The sequence below is a fragment of the Leptinotarsa decemlineata genome, unplaced genomic scaffold (assembly GCF_025532065.1).
Source record: "Leptinotarsa decemlineata unplaced genomic scaffold, Ldec_3_MD MMD2_tig00000026_RagTag_RagTag, whole genome shotgun sequence".
NCBI classification, from domain to species: domain Eukaryota; kingdom Metazoa; phylum Arthropoda; class Insecta; order Coleoptera; family Chrysomelidae; genus Leptinotarsa; species Leptinotarsa decemlineata.
In genome coordinates, this window is record NW_027412539.1 from 2,439,017 (window position 1) to 2,453,634 (window position 14,618).

Here is a 14,618-nt window from a genome sequence, read left to right on the forward strand (position 1 = left end):
TCGTCTTCGGGTGATGACTGGACTGATTCCTCCGAGAGATGACTATTTATAGGTCGTTCGAGTACTTTCACTTATCCCCGCTGTCCATTTTCCGCTTCACTGGTTCCGTGGGAGATGACCGTTTTGGCGGGAGTTGGCCATTTTTTGAAAAGATAAAGGAATAAAGGAAAAAGGAAACGCTACTGTGGTAGTGGATACCGTTCTCTACGAACAGAAGATCGAAGAGGTTCTTCAGAAGGGACGATACACAAAGATCGTACGGGACCTTACTGCATCAATCGAAAGGAAGTTGTACCAGATTTTATAAAAACACCAAGTCTATTTTCCGGACAAGGAAAGATCATCGCTAACACCCCACCACAGTAAGCCCCCTCACTGGTATGGACTACCCAACATTCACAAGAAGGACGTTCCGCTTAGACCGATCATCAGCTCCAGAGATTCGGCTACTCAAAACTTGTCTAGATTTTTACTTCCCTTAATACAACCATTAAAAGGAAAAACATCGTCTTTTGTGAAGAATTCAAGGCATTTTGTCGAACTACTAGGGTCAATTGAGGTCACACAGGAAGATCAACTAATTAGTTTCGACGTGGAAAGCCTTTACACCAACGTTCCGGTCGAAGAAGCACTCCAAATCATACAGAGAAAGCTATCCGAAGACGGGAACCTAAAAGAGAGAACGAATCTACCTATAGAAGTAATCATGGAATTACTAGGATGCTGTGTATGTAACTGTTATTTCCAACTGAAGGACGAATTCTTTACACAAGATGAGGGACTGCCAATGGGTTCGCCACTTTCACCAGTCATAGCCAATATATATATGGAGTGGTTTGAAACTCTAGCCATTGAAGAAGCCCACAAGAAACCGCGAGTCTGGTTGAGATATGTTGACGACACCTTCATAATATGGAACCATGGGAATACTGAACTAGACGCCTTCCTGAAACACATCAACAGCGTGAGACCTTCCATCAATTTCACAATGGAGAAGGAAATCCGCAACGAATTGCCATTCTTAGACGTTTTGGTGAAGAGGACCGACACTAAGTGGGAAACATCTGTATACCGAAAACCCACTCATACGGGACAGTATCTGAACCACGAATCCAACCACCATCATTCGACTGAAAGAGGAATCATCAAGACTCTATTAGACTGTGCTTTTGGGCTCTGTAATACGAAGGAAGGTCTCGAGAAGGAACTAGACATCATCAAAAATGATCTTCAACGGAATGGCTACTCCAAAGCGATGGTAGAAAAGACTTTGGCTAGAAGACAGCAGGAGCCTCACAAGGAAGAGAAGCCGTCACAACCAGTGCTTACACTTCCCTACATCAGAGGATTATCGGAGAGGATAAGAAGAATTGGTTCCAAGTACAACATCAGAACCTGCTTCAGATCCGGTAACACTATCCGTAGCAGCCTCACGAAAACCAGGCTACCAAACGCGGACTGCGATTCCAAGAATTGCATTTACCGGATACCCTGTGAGTGCGGAAAATCCTATATTGGTGAAACTAAGAGGCCATTGAATGTTCGCATTGCCGAGCACAAGAAACACACACAGCGAGGGGAAACCAGGAAATCAGGAATAGCAGACCATGTTTGGACCCATCAACACAACATCGAGTGGTCCCAAGCCGAGATCTTGCACAGAGAGGAATATTGGTTTAGGAGAAAATTCAAGGAAGCCGCATACATGTTGTCCAACAACGTATTCAGCCAAGCCAGCGTAGAAATACGCAACATATGGAAACCCATCATAAAGCGAAAAATGGCCAACTCCCGCCAAAACGGTCATCTCCCACGGAACCAGTGAAGCGGAAAATGGAAAGCGGGGATAAGTGAAAGTACTCGAACGACCTATAAATAGTCATCTCTCGGAGGAATCAGTCCAGTTATCACCCGAAACGATTGTAGATACTAACAATCGAAACGTCGTGAACTAACGTGACTTGGAATCTCTTCACTTTTCATTTTTATTTTCTTTCTTTTCTCATTTCTTTATTTTTTTATTTATTCAATTGTTTTATTTTTACTTGTATTTTATTTCAGGTTTATTTTGGTTAATATAATTATTATTTTCAGCTATCTCATTTTCAATTCTTCTTTTTTAGTTGTTTCAGGGATTTCAAATCATTTCATATAGTAGACAATGGAAGTCCGAACTAGTGAAATTAATCAGTTGCTTTGTTGTAATTAGCACGCACTACCAAAACGAAGTTAATCTGGAATAACTACAATTTCACCGAGCATTCGAGACTGGAATGGTCGGTAAAAAACCGGTGAGTATGCAAGAGTGTATTTAGTCATATAGGCCACTACTTCCCGGTTCTGTCGGCGATACAGTGGCAGTGGACGGCTGCTCACCGGTAATTTACCGGCGACGATCACCGGTCGGCGTGTGTGCCAGGTCCCATTCCCACATGTGGTTCACTATTGGAATTTGGACGACCGGTACAAAGTCGGCCGTCCAAAATCGGTGTGTGTGCAACTAGCGTTACTTCTCGTAAAGAAACAAAGTTATGCTGCCTTCACTGTAAGAATGGAAAAGGCCTCTCTATTGTCTTTTGTTTCTCTGAGATTCACCGATACAGAATACAGACGCCGAAAGCAATCTAGGGGCAAACAACGAACGAACCTAAAATTCCTAAAACTCGCAACAATCAAACATCCATCTCTCAGGCCGATTGTGGCCCTCACTGAGCTTCACGTAAAAAACACTGCACAGAACACAGAACTCATGAATATATCTTATGCAGTGTTGCATGAAGACTATAAAATTTGGTGAAATTTTTTCAGAATCAATGGTATTCGAAGGTGATATATTGTCAATGTACCTATTGAGTGGTCCGCCGCAGGCAATATTTTATGAGGAATCTATTCATTTTTATTAACACGCTTTTATTAGCTTCACCTGTATGTATGTATGTTTGTTTGTTTGTCAGTTTGTTTGTAACTCTCAAGCTCGGTATCAGTATTATTTACACATAACACATTTAATGAGCCTTTTACCTGAGAATAATACAGCGAACGTGTCACGAGAGACAGCACTAGTAGTAGGGACAAACATAAACTATTCACATTCACATGTAAAACAGTGTGTTATTTACGTAATATTAATTTATTATTTAAAAATATAAATCTGATATAAAACAATATTTTGTGCTAGTATAATGCCAACAAAGCATTGCTGTTTTGCGAATTGTACGTCGGATAATCGATATTCGGATGAAAACGTGTTTTTATACCATTTATTAAATCTCATATTAATGAGGTTAGATGTAAGAAATGGATACATGCTTCGAGAAGAGTGGATTTAACAGTGCAAAAAATAAATAAATATTCATATGTTGATTAGGTACCATTGATTCGAATGAGATATAACCTCAATCGTTTATTAAACTATATTCATTTATTATATTTAATTAAATTTATTTCATTACCATCTACTTATATTTGATTCATATTTCACTCGGAAATAAATCTGAAATTAATAATTATTTTAAATTTCTTTTCTTACAGTTTGAATCTACCGCTACTCTTTTACTAGAGTCTGTATACTGACCTGTCTATTAATTAACTTTTTTTCCAGTTACTTTTAAATTACGGCATGCAAGCCAACGTTTTAATGTTACAACTTGTTATTCTTTGCAGTTGCACATTTTAGTTTTGCTCCAGGAATATTTTCTTCTTCTTCAGATTTATTTTCGAGTGAAATATGAATCAAATATAGATGGTAATGCAATACATTTGATTAAATATAATAAATGAATATGATTTAATGAACGATTGAGGTTATATCTCATTCTAATCAATGGTAAATAATCAACTATGAAAAATTTACTATTCATTTCATGTTTAGAGCATATATATGATTATTTATTTATTTTTTGCACTGTTAAATCCACTCTCCTCGAAGCATGTATCCATTTCTTACATCCAATCTCATTAATATGAGGTTTTATAAATGGTATGAAAAACACGTTTTCTTCCGGATATTGATTATCCGACATACAATTCGCAAAACAGCAATGCTGAGTTGGCATTATACTAGCACAAAATAATTTTTCATATCAGATTTATATTTTCAAATAAAAAATAATATCACGTAAATAACACTGTTCGTAACCTCCTTGATATAATTCGAACTCACTTTACGTGTATTTGGTCATTTGAAAAAAGTATTTTTTTTATCAATACGTGCGCTGCTGCCTTAATTGTAACCCTCCTTTGCGCGCCTGTTGCCTTATTTGGGCTTGGTAGCTGATTTTCAGATGCTAGAACTGTGGGAAAATTGGACATGTGCGTAGCAAATGTCCAGCTTTCAAAGAATCGACACCACATCAGGAAAACTTGGGGGTCGAGGAGAAGGGGCAATCGTCGGCCTGTACCCAGCAAGCCCCCGTAAAAAACGCATATGTTGCCGTTCTCCAACGACAAGACAAAGGTGTTTTCCTAGACGGCCTCATCAACAACGGGCCTTGCACCATGCTGCTAGATACAGGTGCGACGAGAATCATTCTTGGGCCAACCTTTGCCAAAACACCGGCAAGAATTGAACCGTCAAGCTGGAAGCTACGCACCGCAACAGGGGTGCCAGCCACTGTACTTGGAGAACTACCAATTGAATTGGTGTTGGGCAGCACGAAATTGAAACATCGTGCATTGGTGGCGGACATCGAAGACGGTGCGATCATTGGAATGGACATGATGAATTCCAGAGGGTTCGAGCTGAATTTTCAAGACGGCGTCCTACGTGTCGGCGGAGAAGAGCTGGTGCTTCATGGAAGGAACGAAGAGAGGATCAGGGTCCTGTTGGCTGAAGACGTGTGCGTACCTGAAAGGGCTGAAACCTTCCTGGAGGCTCGCTTGGACGGAAGTGCGAGCAGCGGCAAGGTGGTAACGTTCAAGCCCAAGATACACGATGAGAAAATTGGACGAGAAATCGCACTGGGGAAGACCCTGTTGCGTGTTGATAAAGTTGTGCCAGTCAGGGTCATGAATGTCAACTACTTTCCCGTGACCTTGAAGGAAGGAACCATGCTGGGGCACTGTTCGTCCATTTCCTCTGTGATACGGAGTATACGCAGTTCTGTTAGCCAAGCCAATAACTTGCCTAAAGAGTTGGAGACGTTGATTGACATTTCCTCCAAGGACATACCACCAACTCACCGATCAAAACTGAGGGAGTTAGTCAAGAAGTACCAAGAGATCTTCGATATTGGAGAAAGAAACGGCGGCAGAACGAATGTGGTCCAGCATAGAATCGACACTGGGAATGCCCGAATAATCCGGCAATCAGCTGGAAGACTCCCCCTTGCGAAGAAAGAAAAGGCAGACAAGATAGTCAGCGATATGGAAAAAGAAAGAGTCATCGAACCTTCTGACAGCCTCTGGTCTTCCCCAGTCGTATTAGTGAAGAAGGACGGCTCGACAAGGATCTGCGAGGATTATCGCCAACTAAATCACGTGGCGAAGAAAGACAGCTACCCTCTTCCAAGAATCGACGACACCCTAGTCACGCTAGCCGGCTCCACAATTTTCTCCACTTTGGATTTGAAGAATGGATATTGGCAAGTTGAATTGGCCCCAGAAGATCGAGAAAATACTGCTTTCACCATCGGCTCAGGATTGTGGCAGTTCACGGTGATGCCATTCGGGCTTTGTAATGCTCCAGCGACCTTCGAGAGATTGATGGAGACGGTTTTCAAGGGGCTCTCATGGAAGACGTGTCTAGTGTATCTTGACGATATAATCGTGGTCGGAAAATCGTTCGACAACCACTTAAAAAATCTGGAGGAGGTATTCATGCGTCTGAGAAGTTCTGGATTGAAACTTGGTCCCAAGAAATGCCATCTATTTCAAAAAGAAGTCCTTTACCTTGGCCACGTTGTCTCTGGGGAAGGAGTGGCAGTGGACGAACAAAAGACCAAGCAGTTGAGGATTGGCCCATTCCAAAAGACTCACATCAGCTTCGGAGCTTCCTTGGTCTATGCACCTACTACCCCAGGTACGTGCTGGGGTTTGCCAACATCGCCAAACCATTGACTCGACTCACAGAAGAGCAAATCCAGTTCCAGTGGTTTGAGGAATGCCAAGACTCATTCAAGAAGTTGAAAAGAGCTTCAATCAACGCTCCTGTTTTGAGCTATCCCCTACCTGACGGAAAGTTCATTTTAGATACGGACGCCAGCAACGTGGGACTTGAAGCAGTCCTTTCTCAGATCCAGAATGGACAGGAGAAAGTTATTGGCTACTTCAGCAAAACGCTAAGTAAACCAGAGCGTAATTATTGTGTCATCAGGCGAGAGCTGTTAGCCGTTGTCGAAGGTGTAGAACATTTCTAGAAATACGTGTATGGAAGAAGATTTCTGTTGAGAATGTAACATGCGGCTCTCAAATGGCTTCTGCAGTTCAAAAATCCCGAGGGCCAAGTAGCGCGCTGGATTGAGAGACTACAAAAATTTGACTTCGAAATAGAACATCGAGCTGGGACTAGCCATAAAAACGCAGATGCCCTGTCACGAAGACCATGCCCCGATGACTGCTCACATTGCCGACGAGCAGAAGAGAAGGAAGCAGCTATTTGTAGAGTTGGAGCTGTGGACGACAACTGGGAGGATAATAAAATCAAGGAAGACCAAGAGAAAGATCCAGATCTTGGTTTAGTCATCGGGTGGAAGAAAAGTAACCGAAGACCATCGTGGCAGGAGGTAGCAGGTTATTCGCCAGTGGTTAAGTCCTACTGGGCACAATGGAACTCCCTTACTTTGGAAAACGGGGTTTTGAAGCGGGTGTTGGAGTCTGAAGACGGTGGAGAAGAAAGGCGCCAGAAAGTGGTACCCAGGAACAGACGACGGGAGGTGCTCAAAGAAATCCATGATGTAAGTAAGACAACGGTTTTACTGGGTTAATTGTCAAGCCGACGTCAAGAACTGGTGCAGAAAATGTGCTGTATGTGCTGCCAGTAACGGACCTCGAATACGACCCAAAGATCCAATGCGCCAGTATAACGTGGGTAGTCCATTTGAGAGAATCGCCATCGACATTGCCGGCCCGTTCCCAGAGTCCGACCATGGGAACAAATACATCCTGGTAGCCATAGACTACTTCAGTAAGTGGGCAGAAGCCTATGCCCTGCCCAACCAGGAAGCCTTTACCGTCGTTGACGTCCTGGTAAAGGAATGGATATGTCGATTCGGTGTCCCATTGGAGCTGCATTCGGACCAGGGCAGAAATTTTGAGTCCAACCTGTTCCAAGAAATATGTAAACTGTTGGACATTCGAAAGACCAGAACCACAGCCACATCCACAGTCCGATGGAATGGTGGAAAAAATGAATAAGACCATAAACCGCCACTTGTCCAAGGTAGTCTCCGACCATCAAAGAGACTGGGACCAATACTGCTGCTGGCTTATCGTTCGGCAGTGCACGAGTTAACCGGCCAAACCCCTGCCAGTATTATAATGGGCCGAGAGCTGCGGCTTCCTTGCGACCTGAAATTTGGAACGCCGTCAGAACAAGACACTGCAGGAGAAGACTATGTCAGCAAACTTCGGCAGAGAATGGACGACATCCATGAACGAGTCCGTCTGAACATCCGGAGTGCCAGCGATAGGATGAAGAAGGCCTATGACATCAAGGCGAATGCTGGAGGATTCGGAACCGGTGACCTAGTTTGGCTGTACAACCCTAAGCGACGCAGTGGTTTATCACCGAAGTTGCTGAACTCGTGGGAAGGTCCGTTCAAAATCATGAAAAAGATTAATGACCTCGTTTACCGAATCCATAAGCCACCTCCAGGAAAGCCTAGGGTCGTCCATTTTAATAGATTGGCTCCTTATGCTGGAACTCACGACCAAGTTCGCGCCCTCAGACCACCAGAGGATGGAATGGCCTTCCAGCAATTCATGTCCTTATACTCGAACGGACAGAAGGTCGTACATGGGGTAACTCGAGAAGAGCCACGAGACCTTTTCAAGGTTCCAGTTGATTAGGCACTAGCTCACTGCGTGTCAGAGGATCTCCAAATGTCCAAGGATATCGCTGTGGTATTCAACAAGAAATTCGGTCAGCTTCAGACATTACGAGAACTTGGTGACCAAAAAGCACTCTCGAGACAAACCGTCCTATGAAGATGTCTGGAGGAGTCTTAAGGACACGATGCTCGACCAGAATCTCGTGGACTTGGCAATCCCGAAATAATCCTCTGGGCTCGACAGGCTGGACTGGAGAATTGTGAGGAGCATGTTGGAAACGATCTTCAGATCCAGTGGCATCCAGATTTTGGTGTGCGGTAACCATCTTCCACGGCCGAGCATGAAGACTGTGGAGTGTTACTTCCATCAAACTTCACAGTGCAGATATGGGGAGTCCTGCAGGTATCGACACACGCCAAGGATGACATTTCGGGGCGAAACGTCTTTAAGAAGTGGGCAAGTATTGAATCTGAAGCCGGTCCTGACCGATATCTCAGCCAGCAAACATATGACTCACCGCGAAAGGAATGCGATCGACGAACCTCCTCGAAAATTATAGATGAGTGCCGAAACGACTAAAGAGATCTGCAGTGATCGTTGCCGATATATAAACCCGGCATCCCGTCGTCAGAGGGAGTATGTATCTAGAAAACGGTTAACAAACAGTGAAGATAAATTAAGCCTTATTTGCTAAGTGGTGTATATAAATTAGTTGTGATAGTGAAGTATTGTTAAAAAAAAAATTGTTTAAGACAGTTAATTCTTTAATTCGTTACAATATCTATCCTGTGCGGTATATGAACAGGACCCGTTGAAGATATTAAAGCCTAGAAACCATTACAAAAACACAAAACTGATCAATAAAGATTTTCAATTCAATGCAATTTGAACAGGATTGTCAATTGTATTTCATTATGTGTCATTATAAAAAAAACTGGGAGTATTATGGGAGTGTTGGGAGTACCTCAAGATTTAGTCTCAGGTCCACTCTATTACATTTCTTTTTCAATAATACCTTCAGATAGGTACTTAGTCATTCGGTAATCGGTTGGTTGGCCCTAGTGATGAAACCACCACTAAAATACATGTTTTAAGACAAGACCTGGTTAATCCTCAGAAATTTCATTTCAAAGGATGGTCGTTTTTGAGGAGTCGACAACCGGTCATTTTTCAAACCGTCATCAGATCATTGGTGTTTTATTCGCAGACGAAACTACTTCACGTTACTCTGATCCAAATTTCATAAATATGAGTTTGATAGATGTTAACCTGAAGCATTCCCTGAAATTGATTGATACACCAGGAATATTAGGGGTTTCACCTCGGAATGAGAGATAGTTAGCTATGAACTGTCTCGGAACTTACTTATCTTAAGATGTCCGCGTCTTCAGATATTCCAAGGTCAAAGATAAAAAAATCGATATTTTATACATTTTATTGCAAATAACTCGTTTCCTATGGGTTTCATGTGTATTATAAATATTGTAGAGGATTGAATTCTCTACAACTTTTGTCAACACATTTTTTATATTTTCGACCATTTTCGAGATATAGGGCACTACGCGTGCATGAACATTGAAATTTGAAAAATGTAATAATAATAAGAACTACAAGTTCTAATTTCAATTTTCTTCTTCTTCATCATCGTCGTCTTCCAGTCGCTGTAAAATTTCAAATCCCTCTGTATTCTCATCTTCAACGACATTTGTCTCCAGTTCTTCCAGGATTTTGAGGTCAAAAGTAAGGTCTTTATTGATATTACTCTGAGGTGAAGCATTAAGACAAGCTTGCCTATTACACTGGCAGTAAGCTAAAGAGCACTGCAACTCTGCTTTCCTGCATGCATCCCACGAACCACAAGCATTCTTGCAGTTGCAGAATAATGTGTTCAACCCGAATTCTGGGGTTCTAAATCATGCACTAGATTAGGTCCAAAGAGAATTCGACCATCCACCGCAACCCGTAAGGGTTTATTGTGGCTCACAAAAAATCATGCCCTAACTAAGATAATAAACATGGTTGAAATGTTGGTGAGCTGCTGTACTCGTTGGTGGAAGATTTGATAACTGCACAGGTATATTCAGTTTTGTTAACTGTATGAGCTGTGCATAGCGAAGACGATCGATACAGTCCTCAGATTTTGAAGCATTGAGGTCCAACAAGATTCCCACTACAAATAATGATTGTATCGGACAGTTTTCTTCTTCAAATGCTGCAGCAATTCGTGAGTTTCCCGAATGTTTTTACAAAGGTTTTTTTCCTTTTCTGAAGAGCACAAAAGTCGTGTCACAGCCACTTATTGCGTGAAGAAACAATATGTGTTTTTTAGAACGAGTATACTTATGAAATCTTTCGGAAGACTATATTTCAATTTTTACATTTTCTTTGCCAACTTTTTTGAAGAAAATTTTTTGATGATGAGATAGGGTACACGCCTAATTGAAATGACAAGATAATCTATATTTTCTCTTATAACAGCATTTTTTGACGTTTAGATTTATCAATAGCTGTTTCAATAACAAGAACATCCGCATCATCTCTGACCTGTTTTGTTGTAATATTAATTGCTTGTAATTTTTCAATAAGCATATCAATTAGCTTTTTTATTATTTCCATTTGATAGACATTTTTCTTGGGTGATAGGTACAGCTGTGGTTTCGCCGAAACAAACTTCGTATGTTTTTGAAAGGAGAGAAGTTCTCCGCTACTACATTGATTTTATGTTTTTATTGAGGGATTCATAAGGGATTAATAAGGGATTCAAATTATTTAGAAAAATATATTCATCAATATTCATGGACCTAATATGGCGTGTTTTTATCGGGACTACAGTTTGACCTGAGTGATACTCTAAATCAGGGGTCTCCAAACTACGACCCGCGGGCCAAATCCGGCCCGCCAGTGTCATCAATCCGGCCCGTGACAGCCAATGATTTACTGTCATCAATCTGGCCCGCGACAGCCAATGATTACCTAATTGTTGTTACTATTGCTGTGATAAGTTGAAGAAGAAAACACTGAATGTTAATTACTCGGTTTTATTCACAAGGTAAAACTCAACGACAGAAATGATGACAAAGAAAACCTAACTTAAGTATCTAAGTTTAAGCATATTAATAACCAACAAATAATTGAAATGAATCACAGTAAAACAAAAACACTAATGAGATTTATGTAATTGTGATTTTCCACCGACAATACTTTGTAGTTGTGGATCAATTTTACTTATACCAATTATCAAAAGAGATTTAAGATGCTCATCGGTTAATTGAGATCTGTAAACATTCTTTGTGTACTTCATCTTGGAAAACGTTTTCTCACACAAGTGAGTAGTACCAAAAACAGAAAACAACCCACGAGAGCAAATTTATGCAAATTATCAAATTGTTCCAGTGGAAGACTCTTATAAAATTCCAACAAAGATGAATTTTGATATTTGTTCTTAAGCATATCACTGCACCGTAAATCAATAATTTCCATTTGGACTTCCGGAGCCAGGGTTTCAATGTCAGAATCAAAAGGATTTTGAAAAAGATTAATTTCATTCGCAATGACATCAAAATCTGAAAAACGAGTATCAAAATTTATCTTCAAAGCAAAATTGCAAAATTGACGGGAAATTCAGTCTCTGTAGTGTGGCTGAATATTTCTCATGTTTCAAAATGTGTGAAACATTTTTTACGTAATTGTGAATGAAATAGTATTATTTTCTGCCTGAAGGATTTGATATTGGTGTATAAATCAGGGAGAAGCTGATTGTCTCCTTGCAATCTCAAATTCAGTTCGTTCATATGATTTGTCAAATCGACATAGAAGACTAACTTCCACATCCATTCACTATTTTCTAAATCGGCAAAAGGGCGCTACTCCTCATTTAAAGTAATTTCGATCTCTGCTCGAAGTTCAAAAAAGCGCTTAAGGACTTTTCCGCAACTGAGCCAGCGTACGGCAGTATGATATGGTAAATCATTTTCTCCAATCTGTTGAATAAACTCGCGGAATTGTCGGTGATTCAGCCCAGTGGATCTGATGAAGTTAACAACTGATATGACTGGTTTTAGAACTTCAGACATATCCAAACATTTTCCGCACAAGGACTGTTGTTGAATGATACAATGTAAGACTAATGGTTTTGAACCACCATCATTTTCTACAGCCTTTGACACAAGTGCAACCACTCCTTTATTTTTACCATACATATATTTGCCTCCATCAGTTGTTATAGATTTCAAATTTCTCCATCGAAGGTTATTTTTATTAAAGGTATTTTCAACTCCCTTGAAAATATCTGCCCCAGTTGTCGTGCCGTGAATACTATCAATATCAAGAAGTTCTTCATACACTTCATAGCTTTTATCTACTCCGCGAATAAAAATCAACACCTGAGCAGTATCTGACACATCCGTTGACTCATCCAATGCTAGAGAAAACCACTCATGATGTCCATTTTTGTCAGACAGTTGAGATGATATATTTTCTGCGATGTCTTGCACCCTCCGAGCCAAGGTGTTTGCTGACAAACTGACACTTTTAAATAAATTTACCTTTTTAGGGCATATTTCTTCGGCTACTGCAATCAAGCATTCTTTTATCATTTCTCCATCGGTGAATGGTTTGCCACGTTTTCCGATTTCAAGAGCCACACGAAAGCTGGCGCGAGTTGCAGACTCTTGTTCAGTATTCGCTTTGGTAAACAAAGATTGCTGCGATTTGAGTCCGCGTTTCAAAGCTTAAAATTTTTCCTTCCGCAAACTTTCTATATACTTGTAGTAACTTTGAAGATGTTTCGATTCATAGTGCCGTTTAATGTTATAGTCTTTGAAAACAGCTATGGTTTCATTACAAATTAAACATAGCGCCTTATTACTGGACTCAATCACAAAATACTGAAAGTTCCATTTTTCTTGGAACGTTCTGCATTCACTGTCGATTTTTCGCTTCTTTTCCATACTAACAAATCACACATAAAAACAATAAGTCAAATCAAAATACTTTTATTGACGGGTATTACTTTATTTCACAATAGACAGTTTCGCTTCCTTCGCCTTTCCTACGCAGACTAACTCGCAGTTGCGCCGCTAGCTTTTTTATATGCAATTATTACTGCCATCTCGAGGTGATCGGAATACACTAGCTAGAACCAGAACTTTCTCGAACCAACGCAATAATTCTAAATATTTAATTACGCCTAATGCCACCTAGCGGGAAGCTGAAAAAGATAGTACATAGTACCACTACTCGCCACTAGATGTCGATAAGTGTCACAATACACAATAATTATTGAAATGCAAAAAAAGCGTAAGTTTGCTCAGGTCACGCACTTTGCGACTATCCTAGTCTAAAAATATAGTTAAGGGCAGAAATTGGTCCTTGGAACAAACTGAAAAAATCATTATGGCCCGAAGGCTTCAAAGTTTGGAGACCCCTGCTCCAAATAGTTAAACACTGCGCGTGCTCTGCCCTCTGTTTCGGAAATGATTCAAGATTTTAAAAAAATGTTCAAACAAAAATTCAATTCAATCCCCTATAATATTCATCATGAATACAAATAGCATAAAACCCATAGAGATCGAGATATTTTCAATTAATATGTAAAAAAAAAATTAGTCTGCGATAGTCGGACTAATATTCCTGGACTATGGATATATTGACTACCTAGCGAAAAAACTATCTATTCAACTATTTTTATTAGGGATATCCAGATCAGTTAGTCAAGACGTGCTTTTTGATTACTATATATATATATTTCTCACTGTTATACACGCACAAAACTCTATTATGGGCCAACGAAATTTTTTTATTACAAAAATGTGCGGTAATAATCGCCACCGAATTGGGTTCTCACGATTCTTGCAGAAATTATTTGGAAAAACGAAATATTTTAACTGGTTTCTCAATTTTTATTCACCTATTTACTTAAACACCCAATGAATCATTCGATGCAGCTAGCGAAGTTGCATTCCTCATATTAAATTTTCGATTTTTTTTTGAGAAAATTGATACGTTACTCTCATAACATTGCATTTATTCTTTAATAGATATTTTATGTGGGGAACTCAGTACGTCTTACTGTTTATTCGAGTTTTAGCCTTTCACAACTTGGAAAATAAACAAAGATAAATCAATCAGTAACTTGTCGTTTTCATAAATTTTGCGTATAAATTTAAAAAATCAATTGAAAAAATTTAATATTAATTTAGGGTTTTCCAACAGGGACTCCCGAACTTTGACAATTATAACGGCCATCTTGTTGAAGCAACATCTGTCAAATTAGTTGTCAATTATTTAGTCTGTTTTGCCAAATCACCATGGAAGGATATAGCATTCAATAACAAGTGCAAGTGGGGAAAAGGAATGTATCATATTCAAGATTTCTCTTCAGTTGGAGTGTGTAGGATTTTGTGGGGTCTTTTTTCAACATTGTGGTGTCTAAATGTTCTATATTTTCTTGCATTTTTGAATCGTATTGTTGTTTACTCAGACATAAGTACTATGCTGTTGCCTTTGTCTGCTCTGGTGAAAATTAGTTCTTTTTCTTCTGCCTTCTTGGATATATGAGGACAACTAGAACACTTCGTCCATTGCCTCATCGCCTTTTCTTCTATATATCGCAGTATAGTATAAAGATA